Source organism: Perognathus longimembris, chromosome 9 (genome assembly GCF_023159225.1).
Source record: "Perognathus longimembris pacificus isolate PPM17 chromosome 9, ASM2315922v1, whole genome shotgun sequence".
NCBI lineage: Eukaryota > Metazoa > Chordata > Mammalia > Rodentia > Heteromyidae > Perognathus > Perognathus longimembris.
In genome coordinates, this window is record NC_063169.1 from 20,257,753 (window position 1) to 20,285,039 (window position 27,287).

The 27,287-nt window shown below is 40.2% G+C and overlaps 1 protein-coding gene across 2 annotated transcripts in view; it reads left to right on the plus strand.

Moving 5' to 3' along the window:
• The first annotated feature begins 11,979 nt into the window (after positions 1–11,979).
• Positions 11,980–27,287, plus strand: part of Gpr63 (G protein-coupled receptor 63) — a 36,276-nt gene continuing 20,968 nt past the window's right edge. Inside the window, exons 1-2 of one of the 2 annotated variants that reach the window (XM_048353804.1) lie at positions 11,980–12,091; positions 22,207–22,282. The gene's annotated coding sequence lies outside the window, so the exon portion shown is untranslated. The remainder of the gene's footprint in view (positions 12,092–22,206; positions 22,283–27,287) is intronic. The other variant, XM_048353803.1, reaches the window with a different exon arrangement.

Below are 27,287 nucleotides of genomic sequence, written 5' to 3' on the forward strand. Positions count from 1 at the left end.
CGGCTTTGGTCTCAACATTACATCCATTCATGTTTTCTGTCAAGGTGTTATAAGTCAGGTGTGTCCTTTCTTAGGATGAGTGAGTTTTCTGACCTTATGGGCCTAATATCTGCTCCTACCCCTCTTCCCCCATTTTTTTCTTGATTACTAGTGAACTGCAATGTGCATTTCCTCCTTGGTAAATGTATTTTGCTTGCTTTTACTCTGGGAGTTTTAGTCTTATCTGAAAGTATATATTTGCAACCTTATCTGTGCTCTCCTGTGACATTCTTGTTAATGGACTAAAGCCACATCTTCCTCTTAAAAGCATTCTAAGACCTCTGTGGTGAAAAGAAACATCTCTTCTTCTGTATTTTCACCTATTTGTTTTGACTATTCGCTAACACTTGGTTCCATTGACTGGAGGAAGAAAGCTTCCCTCTTTGGGAAGGGTCCACCTTATTTCACTCACTTAACATTTTTCCCTTTACAATATGTAGCAATGTACTTTACACAGAACACGTGTCCCATAAATACTCATTGTATTAAATGAAATGAAATAAAAACCATTATAATTTAATTTTCAAAGATGATAGACCATAATACCTTGCAATGGCAATGTGGTAGACTTGATGAAATCAACTACAAATTGCATTAAAAACACACAATGATTTTCCCTTCAGAATCCAGGGTTTCTCAGCACAGAAAGTAGGGATTTATGACTTCCACAATAGTTTGAAATTAGTCACTCTGAATATTTTCTAAATCATAATCTAGAGCCCATATAATTAAATTTCACTGAGAGACATATATTAGAAATTTATTAAGTGGCACAATTGTAGAAAAAATAAATAAAAGACAGACAGGCTCTCTTAATCATAACTTTTAATAGGATTAGAAGTATGAAAACAACTACCAAAATGATAAAATATCCAAGAACGACGTTAAGAGTGCCAGCCGTGATTTTGAGTGGTATAATTTTGTTTTATTGGTATCTGGGGCCTTTAGGAATATAAAATACAGAGAGAAACATAACCAATAAACAGGCCAGGACATGGTATAAATGATAGCGTGCTCAGCAGTAAAAATGCTTTAGCTATTCAATTTTAAAACCCAAGCTTTTTTTTTTTTTAACTTTTGAGAAGATAGAGCTGATATTCTGATTTTTAGGAGTCATTTCAATGTATGGGTAAAACATGGTCTCAAGTGGAGTTTGATGGTGATTTTAAGGGGTTCATTAACAGCAGGATAACTCGTGCCCCAGTTGTTTTGGGTCATGAACTGGCATGATTTCTGGATGCGATCTCTCATCCAGGGTGTCTGTGTCTCTCCTCTTGGTCTTGGAACCACTGCTTTTTGTAAGGAAAAGGATGTGCTATTTTGTTTCTAAGCTTCGAAGTTGAAAGGGTACAATCTCGGAATGTACTCAATGAGAATGAATTACAGGGCTTTAGTAAACTAAATGCTTTGCTGTGAGCAAGCTCGGGTGGAATTCTAGAATCTTTGTGATGTCATCGACAACTTGTTCATGATCAAAGCCTTATCAATGAGATGAAGGTAGCATGTATTCCCTGCCATGTTAGATGGTACTAGTTCTTGAACTTTGGCATGCTATAGAATTTCTGGGAGGCTCTTAAAAACAGAAATTTATAGAATATACCCCAGAGTTGCTGAGGTCAAATTTAAGTTCAAAAAGTTGAGTTTTTAAAATAGTGTCTGATGGGAGTTGACTCATTCTGGTCTATCACCATAGTTGGAGGAAAAGGCATCTTAAGAATATGGAGTTGATGGAATGCTTCTTGTGTTTTCAGTTACTCTCAACTACTCCCTTTAATATATCTGTCTAAGGGCCTTACAGGCAATCGAAGATATATTAATAATATTTAATGTAGGATTCTGAAAATGGAGCTAGTATAAAAATGGTAAGGTTTGTTGAAAATCTGATCACATAAGCTGTTTCTTCCTTTGAATATTTCAAGTTTCTCTTCTGCATGAGGTATTTCCAGTTTCTATTTTACAAACATGATTCCTGAGCTTTGTATATTTACTTGCTAATTTTGAATACATTCTTAAGAAGAAATAATAAAACTTTTAATGGAGACTGTTGTATTCTTTAGTGGAAGACATTTCAAAGGCAAAATTGTTTTGGAAATGTGTAAAAATTAAATAAGGTAGAGTTTCCCTTTACCACATAGATTATTCATTCTTTTTTTTTTTTTTTTCCTATTACTGAGCATTGTACCCAAGGCCTTGCATTTACTAGGCAGGTACTCTACCACTTGAGCTATACCCTCAGCCTTTAAAAAATTTTGTTATTAAGATAAAATCCTAGACTAAATTTGCCCACACTGTCCTTGAACTCACAATCTGTCTGCCTGTATCACCTGTATTGCTAGGAATACAAGTGTGTACTATCATGCCCAGATCATCCATTCTTCTTTCTTACAAAGGAGTGTCAAACTTAGGGCTTGAACTCAAGATCCAGAAACTGTCCCTGAGCTTTTGTGCACAACTTAGTGCTAGTGCTCTTCCACTTTGAGGCACAGTGCTACTTGCAGCTTTTTGGCAGTTAATTGGAAATAAGAGTCTTATAGACTTTCCTGTCTAGGTTGGCTTTGAACTACCATCCTCATATTTTAGCCTCAGCTTTACATGCCTGTGCCACTGACATCTGGCTTTCAACACTTTTTTATCCTTCCTTCTCCTAGTTTGGTGTGTGTGTGGGGGCTGGTGGTAATTCACATAGGTGACATTAAAAGCATACATGACATTCAGCATTTTCTGCTGAAGTTTGAAATACTTGATGCTTTTCTCATAAACTATGTACACATGAAACCAGCCCAAGTGTGTGGATCCCTGTGGGGATATAAATTCCCTGGATATTTGACAACAGCATCAACTTAGTAAATACATAACCAACTATCAGTGAAGAAGCCATAGGCTAACACTGGTTGCTTTATGATTATTCATGAACAAATTATTTAACAATAGATCATTTTATGACATACATGTCATGAAATTCTATGAATTTCTTAAATATACAGGTACTTTTTAATGATTTTAATAAATGAAAACTGAATATACACATTCCATAGGTCTTTGGGCAACACTTTAATTGTATTACAAATTATTTAGAGTATGGATATCTCATATACACATTCATTTGTTTATTGCCTATGTTTTCAGGGAAAGAATGAGGAGTGATCTATAAGATTTCTCCAACTGCCACCATTCTCTTGTATCAAATAGCCTAAGCAACATCAATTTCCTGTTTAGTAAGAATTCCAGAGGCAGTTCAGCTAATCATTCCTCCCTCTCCCCCACTTCATCTCATTTAAGTTAGAATTATAGTTCTTTTCTTTTTCTTCCTCTTACCAAACCACAGATCCTACATTAGGCTTCACTCTTTCTGTTTATGCTTTTCTTTCTCTCTCCATATTGGTAATTTAGTCTTCTACTCCAGGCTGTACCTTTCTGCTGATCTCTGCATCACTGTAACCGGGCCATGTTTTTAAACTTGATGATAGCTTCTCACTGTTCACTGTAACAGAACTGGTGGTCCTCCCAAGAAGTCTTCCTGAACAAAGAAAAAGAAATATACTCTCCCTGTGGCTTCCCTTGCTTTGTCATGCTACAATCTCATTATAGTTTCTAAGCAAACCTCACGTATACTGTCATCATCTCCCAGTTGTGGGATTCTTCTTACCTGTGTTGATTTGTCTGTGCCATCATGAAGACAGCATCAAGAGAGGATGAAGCATGCCAGGTTATTTTTAGAAATATCTGTGAAAGACAAAAGGAAAGAAGGAGTGAATAGGGAGGTCACTCAGCTATGGTGCGAATCCCCACAGTTCAGGAACAATGTAGCGAAGGAAGAAATATGCCATAGTTCTAAGAAAAAATTGGCCAGTATTGAGCCAGTATATTTATCATTGTCCTATTAACATAAGAGAATGATTTTAAGGAAGGATTAACTCAAGAGAAACAGAAATATTTTTAAAAAAATAACATTCTCATGAAACCTTCCAAATATATTCAATACAAGGGAAAATAGGATAGTAAATGCCCACATAGTCAATCCCTAGCCTCAAATATTATAAACCATATTTAGATCTCTTCTACCTTCTACTATTTTGCAGGATTGAATAGCTGTATTTGAAATTTCAGTACAAAGGGACCCACTGCTTGGTGGAGAAATGTGTAAATTATGAGCACTTAAGTGGCAATATTGAATGTAACAACATGAAGAGGTACATTATATAAGCTACACTATGATAAAAACTAGGATGATATAGTTAAAATTTTAATGACTCATTTGCTATTTATTCAGTTTATGAGTTTCTAATATCATTTACTGCTAGTGCTTCCTCTCTTCCCTGGGGAGCTTTTGGTGGTATTTCACTAGAACCTCTTAAATGTTGCTAGCTGACCATACATTGCACGAATGGGGAGGCAGCTAAGAGATTATGACTCAGGACTCATGCTGTGTGGCTCACTGCTAAAAATCCCATGTGGTCTGTAGTACAGTTAAGTCTTTTTCCATGGGTAATGTGGAGCAGAGTGTGGCATTCCAGTAGGGACTTAGTAAGATGTGCATGCCTACATAAAGATACTAGTCATGAATCATGAAGGTCACTGCTTGATCAGGCTGCTCAGCTGCTGGCTGGATGCATTATGCCATGGGTTCAGCTCAGGTGACCTCAACTATGACTGTACCTTGAAATCACCCAGGAAGATTTAGTCCATCTCCAACCTCCAAACTGAATCTGTGTTTGCTAAAGGTTTCTCAAGCATTGGTACGTTCACAAAGCATTCAGATGATGGCAATGTTGACCGTGTGTCTATCTAGTCAGCAAACAAGAAGAACTATTTTACAGGTTTTACCTCATGCAGAAGCTCATGCTGAAAATCTTACTCATAAGAATACTGAAGCTTGGAGAAGTGTTTTTTTCTTCATGCCTTGCTATAAATTGCAGTTTCATAGTCAGTCCAGTTGGCTTCGGAAGTAAGGCCTTTTAACTGATTTTTGAATACAGTTACATTATAAACTGACATATATAATAAACATAAAGCTGGCTGCAGTGGCTCAGGGCTATAATTTTCGTCAGGAGTATTGGCATTCAAGGCCAATCTCAAGGCAAAATATTTCAGAGCCAATGAAAAGCTGGGTATTGTGGGTACAAGTCCATTATTTTAATTAATACAAAGTATAAACAAGAGGATCTCAGTCCAGGTCAGCTCAAGAATAATGTGAGGCCCTATTTAAAGAAAAATAACTGGTCTGGGATTTAGCTCAGTGGCAAATTGCTTGCCTAGCAAGTGCAACATCCTGGGTTCAATCCCCAGTACCAAAAAAAAAAAAAGAAAAAAGAAAAAAATATACAGTTAAAAAAAAACCCAACCAAAAAATTACTAATGTTTCAAGGGCTGGGGATATAGTTCAAGGATGACAGCACTTGTCTAAAAAGCAGGAAGCCCCGAGCTCAAATCCCAATATATCAAAAAGAAACCACCAATTATTAATTAATGATAAAATTTAACTCTATGTATAATATTGGTATTTTATCTTGTTTAATTAAAACAATGATGGTTGGAGCTGGGAATGTAGCTCAGTGATAATGCACTTGCCTAGCATGTATAAGAAACAAGGATCTATCAGCACCCTTACCCTCAACCACCAACAGAAACAGTAGTGGTTAATACCTAAAAAATGATATGATGATAAAGCCAGCCTTATAGCAAATTCTAAGAGGGCAACCCCACTCAACAGAAAATGTAAAAGACTCCCAGACAGAAACAGAAAGAAACTACAATAGCCACATCCCAACAGGAAGAGCAGCTCAATAAAGACAAAAAAAAAAGGGAGAGGAAACACAGCCTAACAGGAAAATGGAAGGAGAAAATCACACTTATCCATGATCTCTTTGAATATAAATGGTATAAATTCTTCAATAAAGAGGAGCAGACTGACAGAGTGGATCTGTATACAAAGTGAACCCACAAAAGTCAGCAGCTTTTCTGTACACCAGCAATGTACAAGCAGAAAAGGAAATTATGGAAATAATACCATTTACAATAGCTAAAAAAAGAATAAATTATCTAGAGATTAACCTAACTAAAGACATGAATGACCTATTTAATGAGAACTGTAAAAAATCTAAAAAGGGAAATCAAAGAGGACACAAGGAGATGGAAAGACCACCCATGCTCATGGGTAGGCAGAATCAATATAGTGAAAATGGCCATATTGCCCAAAATATTAAAAATACAATGCAATCCTCATCAAAATCCTAGCTACATTCTTCACTGAAATAGAGAAAGCAACCCATAAATTCATATGGAACAGCAAAAGACCTAGAATAGCCAAAGCAATTCTAGGCAAAAGAAGCAGTGCAGGAGGTATCACAATACCAGATTTCAAGCTCTATTATAGAGCCATCATAACAAAAACAGCCTGATAATGGTACAAAAACAGACCTGAAGACCAATGGAATAGAATAGAAGACTCAGAAATAAAGCCACATTCTTACAATCAGCTGATATTTGACAAAGGAGCTAAAGACATACAATGGAAAAAACAGAGCCTCTTCAACTACTGGTGCTGGGAAAACTGGGTGGCCATATGTAGAAAACTCAAAGTAGACCCTAGCCTATCACCATGCACCAAGATCAACTCAAAATGGATCAAGGAGCTCAACATCAGACCTGAATCTTTGAAACTACTGAAGGACAGAGTAGGAAAGATGCTAGAACTTATAGGCACAGGAAGGAACTTCCTGAATATAGTCTCAGGGGCACAACAGACAGGGGAAGAGACTCGACAAATGGGACTACTACAAAATAAAAAGTTTCTGCACAGCTAAGACATAGCCACCAAACTAGAAAGACAGCCAACCATATGTGAAAGGATTTTCACCAGCACAGCAACAGACAAAGGCCTAATATCTGTCATCTACAGAGAACTCAAAAAACTAACACCCTCCAAGCCCAGTAAACCAATTATTAAATGGGCAAAGGAGCTAAAGAGAGACTTCACAGGAGAAGACATTAAAAATGGCAAAGAAACATATGAGGAAATGTTCAACATCCCTGGCAGTAAAGGAAATGCAAATAAAAACAACCCTGAGATACCACCTCACTCCAGTTAGAATGGCCTCTACTCTGAACTCAGGCAACAACAAATGCTGGAGGGGATGCGGGGTAAAAGGAACCTTTCTCCACTGTTGGCGGGAGTGAAAATTAGTACAACCACTTTGGAGAACAGTATGGGGGATCCTCAAAAATCTCAGCATAGACATACGCTATGACCTAGCCATACCACTCCTAGGCATCTATCCTGAACAATAGGTCTCAGGATATCAAGAAAAACATCTGCACATCCATGTTTATCGCTGCACGATTCACAATAGCCAAAATATGGAAACAACCCAGATGCCCCTCTACAGATGAATGGATCCAAAAAATGTGGTACCTATCCACAATGGAATATGACATAGCAATTAGAAATGATAAAATATTGGTATTCACAGGGAAATGGTCAGAACTTGAACAAATAATGTTGAGTGAGACAAGCCTAGAACACAGAGAACAAAGGGGCATGGTCTCCTTGATATATGACTGTGAAGGGAGTGTGTGTGGGGGGACAGTAGAGACGAGGTCTGGGAAACAAAAAACTTCTTCTCAAATGGTATTTCCACAGGTTTGGGTCAGCGACCTTACATTATGTATCTAAAACCAAACAACTACTAAACATAAAAGGGTCTAAAATAGACCTGTCAGTGGATCACAATAGCTCAACAGCTATGTATGTATGATCATATAAGACAAGGATAAACAAACTCTATTGTTGGTGTTATATTTAAAGTTCTAGGTGAATTTCCTTTGACATATGCCACGTGGCTACTGTACATGATTTTGGTACACTGGGTATTGTATATATGCCTACCTGATCTAGGGAAGGGAAAGAAAAATGAGGGTGTGAGATATCACAAAATATGTACTCACTGCCCTATTATGTAACTGTACCCCTTTTGCACAACCCCTTGTCAACAAAATTTAATTAATAAAAAAATTTAAAAAAATGATGATTTATGTAATGATACCATGATGTTCCATGTTCTTTTCTATTCTAACAATGGCAATGCTTGCTCCACATCAGTGTCCTCTCATTTTTTTTCTTTCATGGAAAGCCCCTTCCTTTTATATCTTGCCTAGAGAATGCTTGGCAAGTGCTCTGTCACTTGAGTTTGCATTTTGTTTTGGAGATAGTTTGTCCAGACTGGCCATAAGATCAAGATTCATATGTCTCTGCCTTCAGAGTATATGGGATTACACTACAAGGTCTGAATTTCATGTTGCATATTTTTTACTGTAAGTGTTTTTATTGTTATTATAAAGGTGAAATACAGCAGGGTTATAGTCACTTATGTCAGGTAAAGAGTACTGGTCCTTTGGGACCAGGTCACTCTTTCCCTCTACTCTGAGGTTCTTTTTGATATGTTGTGATGCTCTGTGTTTTCTGTGTTAGATGATTATGTCTCCTTAAATATAAGTTCAGTCTCTTTGACGATAGTAACGACATTCTATGCTCTCGCTTTGTTCTTTTTAAATAGGAACACTATAGGTGCTAAAAACACATCCATGTGGCCTTGCAAAATTAACTTTGAGCTTTAATTTCTTTATTCCTAAAACAAGAGGATGTTTTAGATTATTCTAAAGTCTCTCTTAGAAACTTTAGAAAATATTAGGTGGCTATAGGTCTGTGCAGGCCCCAGGCTGATGAAGGGATCACAAAAATGTGGCATATATACACAATGGAATTCTATGCTGCCATCAGAAATGATGATATTGCACCATTCATAAGGAAATGGGAAGGAATTATATTAAATGAAGTACGCGAGACCTGAAGAAACAGATTGCATGGTTTCCTTCATTTAATGGAATTATAATGTGCACATGAATCTACAAGTAAACAAACACACCGGGTGGTAAAAGACAAAAAATACACTTGGACATGACAAATTCTACAGAACTCTAGACATTCATACAGTGAGAACAAAGAAAGCTACTCCTAGGAGAGGATCACAAAGACTCAATAGCTATGTACATCTGATCGTATAAAAGGACATTTATTGAAATGGACTACAAGGAATGGAAACAGGGCTTTTGTGTTATTTTGCTTTTTTTTCTCCTTTGCTACTGTTTTTGATTTCTGTACCTTTTGGCTGTATGTAAATTTGTTTTGGGGAGAGTAAGGGAGAGTACAGAAATGTTGGGATAAAAGGTGAATAAATGCAGCCGTGAAAGCCACTAGATACCACGTTGAAAGTGAACTATACAACTTGTGGGGAAGGGTACTCAGGAGAGAAAAACTTAGAGAAAATGAAGGAAGAAGTGACACTGTTCAAAAACAAATCTGCTCATTACCTGCCTTGTATAACTGTAACCCCTCGGTATATCACCCTTACAATAACAATAAAAAAAGAAACTTTAGAAAATAGAGTCCATTTTTTCCTGTGCTATGTCAGCATTCTATAAAGCTTTCAAATAAAGGAAATGTGAAACTTTTTTAAATGAACAAGTGTAAGAAACTGTCTTGCGTGGGAAGACAAATGCAGAAACTGGCGTTTTGGGTAGGCAAAATATAAACTTCTCCATTTTATCTCTGAAAAGATAAAGAGTAAGTTAGTAAAGTGTGAAAATGAACTTGAGTCATATGGCCCTTATATAGTGACATGTGGTTAATCACAGAGCATATCTCCCCCCAAGTTCAATGAATACATAAGTAACAAAGGATTTCTATGGCTGCTTACCAAGTTGAGTGGATTACATAATATTCTAAGTCCTAACAATTTGAGTTGGAGTATATGGTGATAGAGTTATAATTTAAGGAAGAAAATCCTTAAATAAAATTATGTCTTAACTCTTGTTTGTTTGCAGAAAATTGTTAAACATCTCAGAGGGGCCTGGGACCAAGGGATGTGGTTGAATGAGTATTTACAGTGTCATGAGCATCAGTATTCCCCAGGCTGCAGGGAGGGCGAGTCCTGGGGTCATGCAGTGATGGTGATGTGTGAGTGTGTTGGGAGCATGGGGTTGTCCTGGGAATCTATACCCTTCAGCTGCTCAACACTTATCCCTCTCCTTTATTAACAACGCTGTCATTTTCCGTAGGGAGCCTTTTCTCTTTCCCTCTGCATTGGCTGTATGTGGAGAATTGAGACAGGTAAGTGATTTCCCTTGACATTTTTCAGACACAGGCAAATGAGTCCAGCCTGGCTCTGTGTCTCCCATGTCATGCAAGTTTATGAGTAAGGGATCCGAGTGGGTCCCAGGAAGATGACATTTGGGGTGTTCTCTGGCTGATAGGATCCCCAGCTAATGAGGCTGAAGGAAGCCTTGCAGGTTTGTGTGTTCTTTTCTCGAGATTTATAGATATATGAAGCAGTAACCAAGCCCCTCTCCTGTAGGTTTAAGCCACTGTGCGTGGAGCCTGGGTCACATCCAAGTATCCTGACTCTGGGTGAGCTTACCAGAAGACAGTTTTATCTTATTCACGTTTGCTTACTGCTTACTGTCCTTCCACTCTTCCAGTCTCCTTTCTTGAAGCCCAGGGTTGAGTTCCTCCACATCTGGCAACAGAAGTTGCTCCCACCTTCTGCATCTTTTATCCCTGCCCTCTTCCCCCAAGTTGGACCCCAGCACTCGTTTCAACAATAGTTACAAGGTGGCAGGAGGGGCTCCAGTCTCAGTTCAGGCAGGCAATGGCTCCCGCAAGTGACTTTCTGAGAGAATTAGAAAATGCCACCCCAGAGGGGCGGGGCTGCTGGGCTTAGGATGGCACTGAATCAGAACCCCAGATGGTCTGTTCCTTTTCAGAGGGAGCACGCTGTGTAGAATACAAATGGCACAACACGCAGCCATGGCCCAACAGTACTATGAAGGAAGAGTGGGAGCCATGAGGTGAAGAAATGAACTCCAGAACAGTGGTGGGCCCCGTGCTGCTCAGGCCCATTGTTACTGGCGCCAGTGGCTTGGGTGGACCAACAGCTGCTCCTGCAGTCAGCCTCCTGGGCATGCGCACAGCTCCTGCTGTGGTCTCTGGGCGATCACTTTGGTTGGTGCTGATGGGACACACTACCATGTGCCCCTGGAAAGCAGCGCCACTCCAGGTGACGGTGGGGTCTTTTCTCCAGAGCCTTCTTGGGTGTAGCCCCAGATCTCTGTAGCCAATACACTTTCAGGAAAGTCAGTGGTTCTAACGATCCAGTTGGCGACCACCAGGATAGTTTGGCCCTGAGAAAAGAACACAGTAAAGCAGAGGCGGGTGCTGGGGTTCCCAACTGTCTAGCGTTGAGTGTTCTGTGCTCCTACTGGAGATGAGAAAGAACAACCATAAAGGGAAGGCAAGCAGCTAGGGTCGCACCATCCAACTGAGCAGAGGCCCGCTGTGCGGTGGTGTCCAGGTACTGGGCTCAGGTAGAGGGGTATCAGGGCGCTGGGCCCAGGTAGGGGGAAATCAAGGCTCTGGTTTCAGGCAGAGGGGAATCAGGGCGCTGGCGGGGCAGTCAAGAGCAGTGGGGGGAATGCCAGCCCAGGACTAGTACTTTACCCTTGGTAGGACTCGGGGTGAGGTTGGGGTGGGGGCTTTGCCTGGGCATACTGTCAACCCAAGGGGTGGGGTGGGGGGGAACATGGAGCTCCATTGCTGCCAGCCAGCTCCCACCTTCTTCACTCCCTTCCTTCCTTCCTTTCTTCTTCTCTCCCTCCCTCCCGCCCGCCCGCCCGCACCCATACACATCTCGGGTCCCCAAGCCTAAAGCAGGGCCGGCGCCTTTAAGAGGCAGCTTTGGTTACCCTGGGGGCGGGAACCCCTCGGCAGCTCGCGGGGCGGAGGCGCGGGCTGCGGTGCTCCCCACTTTCGGCGCCGGCTCCCTGCGCCGCCGCAGCCTTCCAGGCGGCGGGGCTCCTCCTCCTCCCCCCCTCCCTGGAAGCCGGGTTCCCTGCGGCCCGGGAGCGGGGGGCTATGTCGGGAAAGTTCCTGAAGGGCCGGGAGGGGGCCCCCGCTCGCCGGGCTCCGCCCGAGGCGCCCGCGCGCGGCCCTTTGTACGAGGTGAGAGGGGCCGGGGCCGGGGCGGGCCGGGGCGGGGGCGCTCCTGTGCGCGCGCGGCGGAGGGCGTGGGGGCGATGGGGTCGGGACTGAAGTTGTGCCAGGAAGCTGGGGTTTGGGCAGGGTTCTTGCGGTGGGGCTGGAGTTGATTCAGCGGCCAGTGACAAACACGGGGCGCGGCGGGGACGGGGTTCCTCCGAGCTCCCCAGCCCTCCCCTCCCCATGCCCGGTTCCCCCCTACCCATCCCTCCAGCCCGCAGCCCAGCTAGGCCTTCGAGGAAAGCGGGCTCTCCCCGCCCGGCTGCCCGCCTCCAGCTGCCAGCAGCGGCGGGCGGAGGAAGGATGGGGTTTCGGGAACTTTTCCACGGGGGTCTCCCGTCCCGAACGGCCGCTGCCCCACACCTGGCGGGCCCAGGTGCGCCAGGTACGCGGTCCCCGCGGCGCCCGCTCCCCACCGCCGGGCCCCGGGCGCAGCTGTGCGCCGGGACCCGACTCACTTCCCTCTCCCGTACTCCTTTTAGGAATCTGAGTCTCAGTCTCTGAGTCTCTGTCTCTCTCTGTTTCTCTCTCTGTCTCTCTCTCTTCTCCTCTCTCCTCTCTCTCTGTCCTCTCTTCTCTCCTCTCCTTTCCTCTTCTCTCTCCCTTCCTCTCTCTCCTCTCTCTGTCCTCTTTCTCTCTTTTCTCTCTCTCCTCTCTTCTTTCTCTCCTCTCTTTGTCCTCTCCTCTCCTTTCCTCTCTCTCTCTCCCTCTCTCCCTCCCTCTCCCTCCCTCTCTTCTCTCTCCCTCTCTCCCTCCCTCTCTTTCTCTCTGTCTTCTCTCTCTGCTCTCTCTCCTCTCTCTGCTCTCTCTCTCTCTCTCTCTCTCTCTCCTCTACCTGTTTTCCCTCTCCCCGTGCCTATCTCGGTGCCTGTCTATCAAGTCTCCTACCCCTAGCCTTTCTCTTTGAGTCTCTCAATATTCTGACAGTTCAGGATCCTTCTCAAAATCTTTAGGTCCACATTTCCCAAAGCAATGGTTTAGCTGGACAGAAAATTAGGAATTCTTGTAGTAGCATGAAGATTTTTTTTTTTTTACTGAGATACTATGAGGTTTAACCTTAACCGTACACACACAAATACACACAACTTCCTTTTAATTTTTTTTGTGATTCTGTTTTCAAATAACGTTTTAGATTAACAATGCTCCAACTAATTTTATGAATAGTATTTCTAAGAATGATTAACAAAATTTGATTTTTCTTCATAAGCTTGCTTGACATTGCTTCAGGCAGTTCTACCCATGAGTGAGGTGTGTAATAATAAAACCTATCCTATTCATTGAGCATATTTATTACACCAATGGGCAAGTTGTCTCTTCATGTTTCTCATGGCTGAAGGAAGGAATCCACCCATGGGTCCTCACTTCACACTCGACCCTGGTCTGTGCCTTTTTCTGTCTTCTCTACTTATTGTTTGTACATCTAAAGTCAGCTACAAATGAGAGGCCCTGTATCCTGTGAATTGCTGCCAGCCAAAATTCTAGTGACATCACGGATTGCGTCATCCAGATCTCAGCGCCATAAAAATAGAATGTGGGAGCTTATTTAAAGAAGTGTCATGAAGTTTTTAAATTTGCAGGCATATGTTTTGCATATAATTTTATAATATATGTATATCAGATAGGGTAGGAAACATCATTTTGAATAGGGAAGTTTTAACAGCATTTCAGAGTAAGCATGAGCATAGTAAACTTTTATTTGGGACATAGATTTTTTTGGTCCCTGAGTACAGTTTTGCCACTTTGCTATCAGGTATTCAGGAGTGAAACATAGAACAACAGCAGCGACTGGACATCGCCAGTATTCCCTGCAAATGCGGAGTCAACTGCTCATTCTGAATTCACTTAGGAAAGTCACATACTTAAAACCTTAACTGCAGTTACCATTGTACCTGAAGTTTGCTGTAATCTAGGCAAGCCTGTGAGAGGATTTCGGATTCTCAGGTGCATGCCAATTAGTTCTTAGAACTGTATTAGTTAATGTGAGTAATGAGATTTTGTATATTTGATTTGGGCTGATTGTTTTATGAATGATTCTTCTCTGTGTATGCAAGCAGCTTTGAACTCAGAATCTGGTGATTGCTATAAACTTTTTTGCTCAAGGTTCTACCATTTGAACCACAGTTCAACATCAGGCTTATTTAGTTGGAGATATGAGTCTCATGGACTTTCCTGCCCAGGCTGGCTTTGAACCAGGATTCTCCAATCTCAGCCTCCTGAATAGCTAGGATTACAGGCATGAGCCACAAGCATCCAGCTGGATGATTATTTTCTTTATTGAAGATACAAACATATACATATGTATATATGCATATATTTCATGTGTCACATACATGCACATGGATTTATGTAGTCATTGCAACCTCATCATGTATATTCCTGAGTCTACCTGTTTGTATAGTACAGGAAACAACACCCAGGGATTGGAAGATTCATATGCACTGAGAATAGCAGGTCTGAAAGATCAGAAGCTAAAAATACTTCTTGTTAGGGCTTGTCATTTTCAGCAGTTTAGCTAAAAGAAAAAAATAACTGTCTCCTAAACATGTTCTTGAAGCTTGAACCAGGGAGCATTAGACTAAAGATCTTAAGGACATATTTGTCTCTTAAACTGTACAAAATTACTCAGTCAATGGATAGATGATTGAGCCAAGAATTTCTCTCTCTCTCTCTCTCTCTCTCTCTCTGTCTCTCGTGTCTCTGTCTCTCTGTCTCTCTCTCTCTTTCTCTTTCTCCCTCTGCCAGTCCTGGGGTTTGGACTCAGGGCCAGAGCACTGTCCCTGGCTTCTTTTTGTTCAAGGCTAGCACTCTGCCTCTTGAGCCACAGTGCCACTTCTGGCTGTTCATTTATGTGGTGCTGAGGAATTGAAGCCAGGTCTTCCTGCATGCTAGGCAAGCACTCTACCACTAAGCCATATTCACAGCCTAAGCCAAGAATTTCTAAGCTCTAACAATTTTACTTTTTAATAGGTCTAAGCTGTATAAAACTTAGGATGTCACTATAATGTTTTCTTCTTTTAGCACTTCAAAAAAAAAAAGGACATTCAGAACATTTGCCATGTTAGAGGTTTAAGATAGTAGACCTCAAAGACATAAATGACAATTCTTGGAAGTCATGTTATTCTAATTTGTGAACTCAGTCTCTATGAGAAAGGGAGACAGAAGGGAGAGAGGAAAGGAGAAAAGGAAAAGAGGAAGGGAGAGAAAGGAGAAGAAAGGAAAGAAGGAAGGATGAGGGAAAGAAGGGAGAGAGGAAGGAAAAAAGGGAAGAAGGAGATGAGGGAGGTGGGAAGGAGAAAAGAAAGGAGGGAAGGAAGAAAGGAAGGTAAATAATACCTCTAATTCATGTTTGGGTAAATAACACCTCTAATTCAATACTAAAGTCACTATAGGGAAAATAATTCCTTTCACCTTTGCAATACTTTACAATCACATATTACAGCAGAAACTGCTAGATTTCAGTTTAGGTTTGAATGTTAAAAATGAAATGAATAGGTTTTTAGACTGATTTTTGCTTTGAATAATTCAATGCTAGCTGGAAATGTGTTTATGTTTGCTGCAGGCCCCCTTATTTGTAGTTGACATTCCCTGCCCTCTATTTTGTTCCCCAAAATGTCATGTATATATTTAGGGTGAGGCCTTAGTATTTATTGAATACATTAACTGGTTTCACAGAATTTGTGTTATGTCTATAGTTCCTAAAAAAATAGCGTTTCCCATGTTTGAGGTCACAGACTAAAACCAGTGGCTCTTAGTCAATTATAATTTCATTTTCGTGGGAATTTTCTGTTTGAGGTCAGATGTACATGACCCTTATTTGAACTGGATGATACACAAAATTGGTACTTTTGCAACCACAAAACATGGAAACATTCCACCTAATTTGCAGTGTGGGAAGCTCCAATGTACTTGAATGTTTAGTTGGCTGGAGGCAGTGTGCTATGATTCTAAAACATGGTTTCTAAAGCTGACAGCAAGCTCTTTCCAAGTTTGACACAGAAGATTAAACGCCTTTCACCAATGTGCCAGTAAGTACAGGCAAGATGGATTAACAGAACTCACCCATTTCTCTTTGTGTAACAGGAGATTTGGAAAGAAAACTCAGGAATAAAACTGTGAATATACTGGAAAGCAAATCTCACTCATTAATGTTCATTATACATGTAATGAAGAGTTAGGCTGTGTGTGTGTGTGTGTGTGTGTGTGTGTGTGTGTGTGTGTGTTGAGTAGACAGGTTTTGCATACTCAAGCAGACATTTTTTCCCCTTGTAAAAGGCAATGAATGCTATGCCCTTTCCTTTGTATCTTTATCTTCCCTGGAAGAAATGAGAGGAATAAATTTGGAACAGACATCCTCAGTTTGAGATGCATGACCAAAACCTGACACAGATGTTATTTAACTTTTCACTTGTTACCTTTATTCGGATCCGAATTTCAAGCATCTTTAAGTGCCTATGCATGTTGTGTTTCTAGAATTACTCATATATTTCACTGTATCTTTTTTTTTTTTTTTTTTTTTGCCAGTCCTGGGCCTTGGACTCAGGGCCTGAGCACTGTCCCTGGCTTCTTTTTGCTCAAGGCTAGCACCCTGCCACTTGAGCCACAGCGCCACTTCTGGCCGTTTTCTATATATGTGGTGCTGAGGAATCGAACCCAGGGCTTCATGAATACGAGTCAAGTACTCTTGCCATTAGGCCATGTTCCCAGCCCCTTCACTGTATCTTTAAAGAGTAGGAAAGGGACCTAGGTTTAAAGCAAGGCCAGGTAGGAAGGTCTGTGAAACTCTTATTTTCAGTTAACTATCCGAAATGTCAGAAGTGGAGCTCAAGTGGTAGAACACTAACTTTGAGCAAAAAATCTTGGGGACAGCTCCCAGGCCCTGAGTTCAAACCCTGGACTGGGCACCCCTTCCGCCCTTCTCACCCAAAGGACAAACAAATAGGAAAGGGTAAGTACATCTTCCTTTGGAAAAATGATGACTAAACTGCTGAATTGTGATCCTAAGAATTGATTAACATCGATGCAGGTGATTGGTAGAGTCTGGCTGGCTGGGGATATTTTTTTTTAATCTACACTGGGCATAGGACAATGTAACTTCTTTAGAATGAATTATCTTATACAGACAACAAGAAAGATGGATAAGGTAAATATTTTTCATGAGGACTTACAGATGGATGTTCAATGCCAATGGAAAAGTTCAGAATATCTTTTGAAACTGATTTTACTTTGTAATTAAGGAAATTAATATTCATTTGGAATGTATGTGCCAAGTACCTAAAACATTTAAAAATTATGGAAGTGAATAGCCATGAACCTTTACCACACCACTTGTCCCATCTTTTGTCAAGAGGAATTTGTCCTTGTAACTAGGTTTTGAAAGTATATTAAAATCTGAATGAATGGCAGATACCAACCATCCCTGTTTAGGAGGTGGGGGCAGGAGGACTGAGTCGGAAGCCAGCCATGGCTACATAATAAATGTCCTCAAAAAGCCGAAAATGGCCAAGCAACGGACTAACCAATCAACCAACCAACAAAGCACACACAAACAAACATACAGACAAAAATCAGACATAGTGCCACACACTTACAATCCTAGCACTGGATAACTGAAGAGGAAGAAATCCTGAATTTGAGTCCAGCTGTTACATATAGTAATGACTTTGAGGTTGGCCCTGACTGCATAGTAAGACTTTGTCTCAAAAGTCCCAAACCAAAGTCATAAATTCATAAATAGCATAGCATTAAGTCTTCCATTTTGTCTTTATTTTGGGGGGAGGTGCCATTCCTGGGGCTTGAACTTAGGGCCCTGGTATTCTCCTTGAGCTTTTGTGGTCAAGCCTACCATTCTACCACTTGAGTAGCAAGGATTACAGGTATGAGCCACTGGAGTCAGCTGGCTCCATTTTGTCCTTATTTTTTGTCCCAGTCCTGGAATTTGAACTCAGGGCCTAGGACTATCATTGAAATTATTTTTCTCAAGGCTAGCACTCTACCCCTTGAGTCATAGCACCACTTCTGGCTTTTTCTGAGTAGCTTATTGGAGATAAGAGTCTCATGGATTTTCCTAGATGGGCTGGACTTGAACCATGATTTTCAGATTTCAGCCTCCTGAATAGCTAGGATTATAGGCATAAAGCACCAGAGCCCAGCTCATTTTGTCTTTTTAATCTGTTTGGATCACTGCCACATCTATGATATGTCCCATCCCTCCCACCCCCCATGCCAGTCACATTGTCTCTGTCTTTCTTTCCTCAGTTTTAAGATTTATTATTTCATCTTCTCAAGGAATTACTTTTGGCTATGCCGACCATCTCTGTTACATTCTTCTTTCTAACTCATTTGTTGTTATGCTCCTATTTTCTTCCTTCAATGCCTGTAGGTATATTCTACCTTTACTGTAGTATTTAATAGACTCTTTATTCACCCAAGAACTGTGAATTTCCCTTGAGTTGCTTGGCAGAATATTTTGTTACATTATGGTTCTAATTACTTTCTGTGGTTACTGGGGTCCGTGCATTTTTAGGAATGGTGTTTCCTAATTTCCAAATGTATGACATTGTCCTGTTACAAACCAGAGCACATGGTGTCTATCATACCAGTTCTTTGATGCTTGTTGAGATTAGCTTTATGAGCATGCTTTATGGTAGGTTTGAAATAGTATGTGTTTTCTAGCTTTTGGGGTGGAACATGTTGTCTATACAAGAGGAAAGACCACCCATGGTCTGTGTTGATTTTATTTTACCCTCAACAGTTAAAGTTGGCAAACTATAAGACTCTGTTAAATAGTTTATTTTGGAAAGGAATAATTACTCAAGCCATTTGATTCAAATCATTGAATCTTAGGGGTAAACATTTTAGGAAACATTATTTCTTTCTTTTCCCTTACAGCATTGCTGTGGTTTAAATATATCCTTAAAGTTTATGTGTTGGAATTGTATGTATGTATGTATGTATGTATGTATGTATGTATGTATGTATGTATGGTGCCAATCATGGGTCTTGAACTCAGACTTGGGCACTATTCCTTAGCTTTTTTCTGCTGAGGCTGGCATTCTACCCTTTGAGCTAGAGCCCCACTTCCAGCTTTCTGGTGGTTAGTTGGAGATTTAGGAGTCTCACAGCCTTTCCTGCTTGGGTTGGCTTTGAACCGTGATTCTCAGATCTCAGCTTCCTGAGCGAGTAGGATTACAGTTATGAGCCATGCATACCTGCTTTATGTATAGGAAATGTAATCCTCAATGCAAAAGTGAATTGGGGTGGAATCTTTTAAGAGGTAGTCAGATCATAAGAGCTCTATCCTTCTGATGGATTGATGTCACTATTGTGAAGTAGTGCTCTCCCAAGGATGGGTTTATTATAAAGATAAGTCTGGTCTCCTCTTGCTGGCTCATGTGTGTACTCTCTCTCTCTCTCTGACTCTCATGCATGTAATCTTTTGCCTTTTCATCTTGCGAGATATGGGAGACATAGTAGAAAGGCCCTTACAAGATTCACTCCTTCAAGCTCAGACTTCCCAGCCTAGAGTTTTGAGCCAAATAAATTACTGTTCACAAATTCCCTAGTCTCAGATATTCTAAGGCATTCATAATTCTCTTTATCCCTATGTAATATAGCAATGCTTTGTGCAACTTTGGTTGTAATGAAGTCAAACAGAGTTTAAGAATCTCAGTATTTATATCTCTCAAGAAAAACAGGCACAGTAAAATAAAGCTGAATAATATTTATTTAACAAAATAAATTAGCTTGATTAAATTGGGATAGCTATTGCATTCATCAGCAATGATTGATCATTACTTTATAATGATACAATTCAGCTTTTGCTATTTTATATGCTTTTTAAGAGAACTATTTATTTCTTTTGCATTCTCAGTTTTGAAGTCTATATCTTTGTCCTACTTTTCCTCATGTTATATAAGGTAGCACCAGAACAGAAATGATCTCTGATCTTTACGCACTGGAGTCTCACCTTAGTGAGGTCTGCTCAATAGATTCTAGAGAAAGGTCTCTTTGGTATTTATTTATTTATTTGCACATTTATTTATTACACATATGAGAAATTTGTTTCAAAAAGCTAGTGTACCATGTCTATTTTGTTTGTGGCCCTTGTAGGAAAGTGAGTTTTCTTTTTTTATCTAATTTTCACAGGAGACCTGATTTCTCACTGAGTGCTTTCTTTCCCAGAACCATGTTAAATTTTTTTCACTGAGCTCCTGTATATTAATTACTGTGCACGTAGAAGGACTGTCACACTTATTTCATTAGATGTTAGGCAAACTTCACACACACACCCATCTTACACATGGGTGCACACACAGACACATACACATGGTATCAGTCACTCTCAGAGGCCATTTGTCCTAGAAGAAATCAAATGAGCAGTGGCATGGGTAAGGTATGATAAAAATGGAAAGTCCCCATAAGTGTAAGAAGTGATATGCAGCCATGTTCAGTGCTTTTTCCTTCTTCTGTTTGAGGAAAGCCAGGGATCGCGGTGCTGAATACTGGGTGTATACTTGACACCAAGCCATTGAATAAATTCCCCCTAGGTTCTTGGATGCCCTATCACGTGTCAGTTGCTGCAGTACCCCGTGAGCATGCAGGGCATTTATGAATGCCTTCCTCTTTAGGCGGAGGACCAGAGACATGCAGCAACCATCTTGCTGAGTGACCGGATCGCTCAGGAGGCCAGCCCCGCAGCCTGCTCATGGGCCTTGTTTCTCTTGTGGTTTTGTAAGCCTTGGTGAGAAATTTGCTCTGGTATTTAGAAGGCAGCTGCTTTATTACCTTCATTGTCTTAAGTTTTGATGTTCAAAAATGAATAGTATACATTGAAAAAATGTTGGTGGGGGTGTGGACAAGGTTTATGGTACAAGATTCTATAGAGAGAATAGGGTTTGTGATGACAGTTGTGCATCCCTATTCATTGGGAGTTATTCCTTCCCATTTGTCTATTGTATAGTAAGCTTGCTCAAAATTGAAAATTTAGAAATTACAGGAATGGGGTCTTTTTAAAGAAGGCACTTAATTTTATAGATGAACTCTGTCTTCTGACTGGCATTAGTAGAAAAACTGCTGATGTTCCAAGGAATATTAAATATTCTGGGATTGAAAACTACTTGGCAACAATTTAGTTTTAGAAGATTTTTGTTTACAGGACAAACAACATGAATTTTGTGACAATTCATCTAAGTGCGGTGCAAATCCTTCTTTTGATCTTTGTTTTCTTTTTTCTCTAAATACTCCTTTTCACCCCTCCCCCACCACCAAATAAAAAGGAATAAAACAAAAACAGTAACTTTGAAACCAAAATCCACCAGTATTCAGTGTATGAGATCACCTTGCTATCTTACAATGTGAATGAGAATGTCACAGTAACATATAAAGGCTAAATGTTTTCTCCACTTCCACTCTTGGAGCATTGGGAATTTCTTCTTAGCACTCACACCTGCGCTTAGTTGTATTCGACGTGAGTCTTCCCAGTAGATCTCCAAGTTATCTAATTCCTCTTTGAATGCAGTCTTACACACACACACACACGCACACACGTGCAGTGTTCACACACTTACACAAACACATATAATTCCTCATCATTGCAGTGTTTACACCCAAACTGTCTTAGAGCAGCAGGTGCCTAATGAAGATTGATCATCCCAACCTGAATATTTGAAATACAGAATAAAAGATTAAGCTATGGAGCATTTTTTATTTCAGGTTTCAGACTATTCTTTAAACAGAAACTATTCCGGTCCCAAGCATTTTGGATAAAGGATATTCAAACCACACGTTTGTTTGTGTTTGTGTCTTGAAAGAAGGAAAGGCTTTCAAAGAAGTGAATGAGTTATAAAGTATATCTCAAAAACATCTTACATTGATTTATTTATTTCAAAGTGATGTACAGAGGGGTTACAGTGTCATACATAAGGCAGTGAGTACATTTCTTATCAAACTTATATCACGTGTGGATAGCATGACAGAAGACTGACAGGAAACGTAATTGAGGAAAGATGACTTCAGTTGGCATTTAATGACTGTCAGTGCCCAGTCACATCTCACATATTATCTGCGGTCTTGTTTTTTAGATAAAGTCTTAATATTCCAGGCTAGCCATGAACTTCTGAGCTTCCTGCTTGAGTCACCCGAGTCCTCTGATCACAGGTATGTGCCATCACTCCCAGTTTTTCAGAGATTTTTGAACTATACATATTTTATGTTTGACCTTTAGATTTTTCAGAATCTTCTCTTCTTGCCCAGAAATATTTTGATAGTGGCAGTGAATCAAGGTTAAAACAGATTTGCCAGTATTTCTGATGATATGTCAGCTCTGCTCTTCACCAATCCTATTTTGCAATGGCATATGAACAGCGGAATGATCTTTACTTCTTTGCTGCGTCATGCATTGTTTTCTAGCTTCCCAATTATTAAAATAATGAGTAATTCCACACTTCCCTTCTTGTCCATTATTTGACTTTGCTTTGACATTGGAGTACATTTCAGAATTAAAATTCTAAGGATCTATCAAAGGATGATCTAAGGTTCCATCCTTTGATTTTAAAACACACACACACACACACACACATACACACACGACTGCTGCATACACAATTAAGAGTTTACTTCATGTCTTTTGTGATGTTGTGAAGGCCTTCTTTTATGATACCACAGGAGATGTCAGGAGATGTGTCTGGCTGATGGAGATGAGGTGGACTAGTGGGGTGGAATAGGGCATCTTGTCTTGCAGACATGTTTGTGTTATGCCATGAGGTTATATTTAAAGTATCTCCAGCAGAGACATTGTCTGGATGCATGGGAGGAATGTGGAGTACATGGTATATGTACATCTGTTTCCTACTTGTTTTCAGAAGACAGCATGTTAATGTGACTATCAGACAAACAGCTCAGTGCCTGGCACATGACTGATGCCTGAAACATATTTGTGGACTTGGCTGGAGCTCTGAGGGATAATTATAGTCAGCACCAAAAAGTGTAGTGAAGAAAAACAAGTCATAACCCTGTTCCATCTGGAGGAGTAGGAATAGAGTGGGCATGGATGTTGTGAATAGTTCTAGAGAGTCTAGTGAGGAATGTAAAGGCTTGCACCATATTTGAAGCAATGAGAGGAACAGAGCAAGTGACACCACACTCTCCTATGAGTCCTGAACTCCAGCTTCAGCCCCTGGAGACTCTGTCTACGCTGTTCCCTAACCTCCCAGCTGCCTCTTTAACTCAGCTTTCAAGCCTCTCAGCTGCTTATAAGCCTTTCAGTTGCCACTTCTCAGACTTTAGGTTCTCAGCTGTCTTGAGACTCTCTCTGATGTTACATTTAAAACATGAACTATTCAGTGTTCTTTTCTTTTCTTGTTTACTCCCCCATCCTGAGGCTTGAAGTCAGGGCCTAAATGCTGTCTCTGAGCTTTTTTGATGAAAGCTAAAACTCTACTACTTGAGTCACAGCTATACTCCCAGCTTCTTGGTGGTTAATTGGAGATAACAGTCATGGGCTTTCGTGCCCCAGCTGGCTTTGAACCATGATGTTTGATCTCAGGCTTCTGAGTAGCTAGGATTACAGACATGCGCCAACAGTGCCCATCCATTTATCTATTTGCCTTCTGATAGTAATTAATATTTTACATTATTGGCCAAGTATACTGGCACATAACATTTTCATTGTATTATTTTTATTATCATTAAGTAGTTGTACAAAGGGATTTCAGTTCAAAGTTTTCACTTTAGAAGTGTCTTTTCCCTCTGTAGATATGGCACAAAATGATTTTCATGCTGTTAACACCACCACCACCAACAATGGCAGCAAAAGAAATGGCACATGACTGTTCGGGAAAAGTATCACCTATTACATAGCTATCTCACCTTTCCGTATTACTTTCTCTGGGATCTTGTGCTCTCTAATCCCCACTAATGTGGTCACTCTTAGATGTTTTCAGTTTAAAGGAAGTTATCTATATTACTTGTTTGTTCTTAAGGGGGACTTGATATTCTGCCAAAGCTTATCTTTGTCATTGGCTGAGTACTGATTTTCTAGAATTATTTTCAGAAAAAAATATATTAGAAACATTATTATATATAAGACCTCGGGGCCAGTAGCTCACACCTGTAATCCTAGCTACTCGGGAGGCTGACATCTGAGAATCACAGTTAGAAGCCAGCCCTGGCAGGAAAGTCTGTGAGATACTTATCTCCAATTAATCAGCAGAAAGGCCAAAGTGGCTCTTTGGTTCAAATGCTACAGTGCTAGCCTTGAACCAATGCTTGGAGACAGCACCCAGGCCCTGAATTCAAGTCCCAGGCAACAAAAGTTTACATGTTTAATGTTAACTATAGGCACTATAGTGTACAGCAGATCTTTAGAATTTATTCATCTTTCATGACACACTTTATACCTATGGAAGAACAATTTTTCTTTCCCTTACCCCGGATGCTATTCTTTGTTTCTGTGAATTGGCTATTTTAGATATTTCCTATAAGTGGGATCAGAGATATCCTATTTTGAGTCTTTACATTCTTTCTCACAGCCATCCAAATTAGTAACTTAATACAAAATTTCTCCATTGTGAGATACCATGTATGTTGAAGATAAATCTCCACCAAGCATGATGTAAATATTGAGTAGCAAACCTGGAGTTTGGAGTTTGAGAGTAAAAGTTTCAGATCTACTTCAGAATTCTAAGCATGCATATAAAAATTTAAAGCAGTCTCCATTCACACAGTTTATCCAACTCCCACCATGTGGTTAGATTTCAAAAAATCCTCCAGACAATTCAGTTTTAGTTAGCATTATGAAAATAGTCCGAGATTGTGGCACACTGGAATTTTCCTTATTTTAAATTGACTTACACTCTTTTAATTGTGAAATACAATTTTATTCCCAAACATGTCCTTGTTTTAGTCATCGCCCTACTTTTTTCCCCCTCAACTGCATAAAATACAGTATCTGCACTCAAGAGGCCCTGGGGAATGATATTCTGAAGAAAAAAAAATGATGTTCCAAAAAAGCCAGCCTTTAGGGAAGGCTGATCTAAAAATAATACCCTCAAGGTGTTAGGCCAAGGATATGGGCCAGATCTACAAACAGAGCCCACATCTTGCTCTCCCAAAATGAAATCTGTCTTCTGTCAGATCCAGTGTTTCCATCACAGGGTTCTCTGCAGCTGAGTTATAATGGGGGAAAATGGCAGAAGAGAGCCATGTATTCACTGGCAGAGGATATCCACAGCAGCCTTAGAAGAAAAGGCAACTCCATTTGTTGTTCAGAAATATACTCTAGATATGAGAAGAAACAAATGTTATCACCAAAGATGGCAAGCAAAACAAACAGAACCAATGTCCCTGGAAGAAAGAGATTAATCAAATAAAAAAAAAACAACACATCACTTTGACAATAAATAAGCAAAAAAAAAAAAAGAGAGATTAATCAAAGAATAGAAGCCAGGATTTGTGGGCTGGGGATATGGCCTAGTGGCAAGAGAGCTTGCCTCGTATACATGAGGCCCTGGGTTCGATTCCACAGCACCACATATACAGAAAACGGCCAGAAGTGGCACTGTGGCTCAAGTGGCAGAGTGCTAGCCTTGAGCGGGAAGAAGCCAGGGACAGTGCTCAGGCCCTGAGTCCAAGGCCCAGGACTGGCCAAAAAAAAAAAAAAAAAAAAAAAAATAGAAGCCAGGATTTATAAAAAAACAAAAACAAAACAACAGCAACAAAACTAGGGAAATTTGAAGAAGGCGGCATCTGGAAAACAAGAAATGGCTGTAGTAAAATGGAGACAATCAAAGAATGAGAGGAAATGGTTAGAAATGAGACATCTAATGAAATTATGATATATTCAATGGAAGATTGAAAGATGGGTATAAGGAAATCTAGCATAAAGTGAGCCACAAGAAGGGCAAAGAAACATGCCCAGGAAAGTCTTAGAAGTTGTATATTTGGAAGATACAATAAAGGAAAAATAAAGTTAAAAAAATGTCAGATAACTAATAGAAGCTTTTATTGCTCTCTAGAAATAATCTGAATCTTCAGACTGGGGAATTTTGAGGGTCCAGCAAAATAGAGAAAGATAACTTTAAGCTCAGACTAATCCTTATGGAACTTAAGAATGCCATGAAAAGCAAAGACCTGAAAAGCCTCTAGAGAAGTGAATTTTCTGCATTCCCAATCATCTGTGAGCACACCTTTGTGTTTTGTAATAAGAGATTCCAACCTGATCTTAGACTTTCCCTGTCCTACACCTTGAGTCAGGCACTTTCCCAGGGAACCACGGTTCCACTGAATGGTGAATGATATTTAGAAACCAAGACTTAGGTTTAATTGTATCTGCAGTGTTTTGGATTCTAGGCCTTATCAAGGTATAGAGGTGGAGTGTGTGTGTGTGTGTTTCCAACATTTCCTGTCTTTATTTTGTCCTGTTTTAGTTTCTGCTTGTCCCTTTATGGTCATTAAATGGTCACAAGATAGAGTTTACAAATAGTAGAATGTGGCTGCTCAAGCCTACATGTTTCCATGGTTGCCTTCTTTCCTTTTCTAGTTACACCAGAAATAACATTAAAAATGTACATTGGAACTTTGCTTCCATCAAGAGGAGACAACCTTGTTTTTCACAGATTCTTCCTCTTTGGTATTACATAACAGATAAACATAGGACATCTCTGAAAAGTGTAAGGCAGGAAGGCTGCCCATGGCCTTAAGACCTGAAGAATAATGGGGCATTGAGTTCCTAGGGTGCTATGAAGTCCTTCAGCCTGGGCATAGACATAAATGCATAAACAATATCCAAAAAGTCTATGTTTTTCTACCATAGGATGGGGAAAGTGGAGTATTACAACATAAACTTAAAAAAAATCAATACCTCTTCACAGTTAGGTTTTTGCAAACAGATTTTATTCAAAAGTCTCAGCAGGAAGCACAGGCCCTGACACAGCCAAAACAATCTTGAAAAGGAAGTTGGAGGATTGCTTTATCCAAAACTGTATAGCTACAATAGTCAAAATCGTGTTGTGCTCTTGGAATAATAAACAGAAAGACGAGTCAAACAGAATAGAGAACCCAGAGATATATTTGACAAAGATATAAAAATAATTCAGTGAGTGAAAGGTAGATGTTTCATAAAATGATGCTAGAACAACTGGATGTAGAAAAAAATGAATGTTGG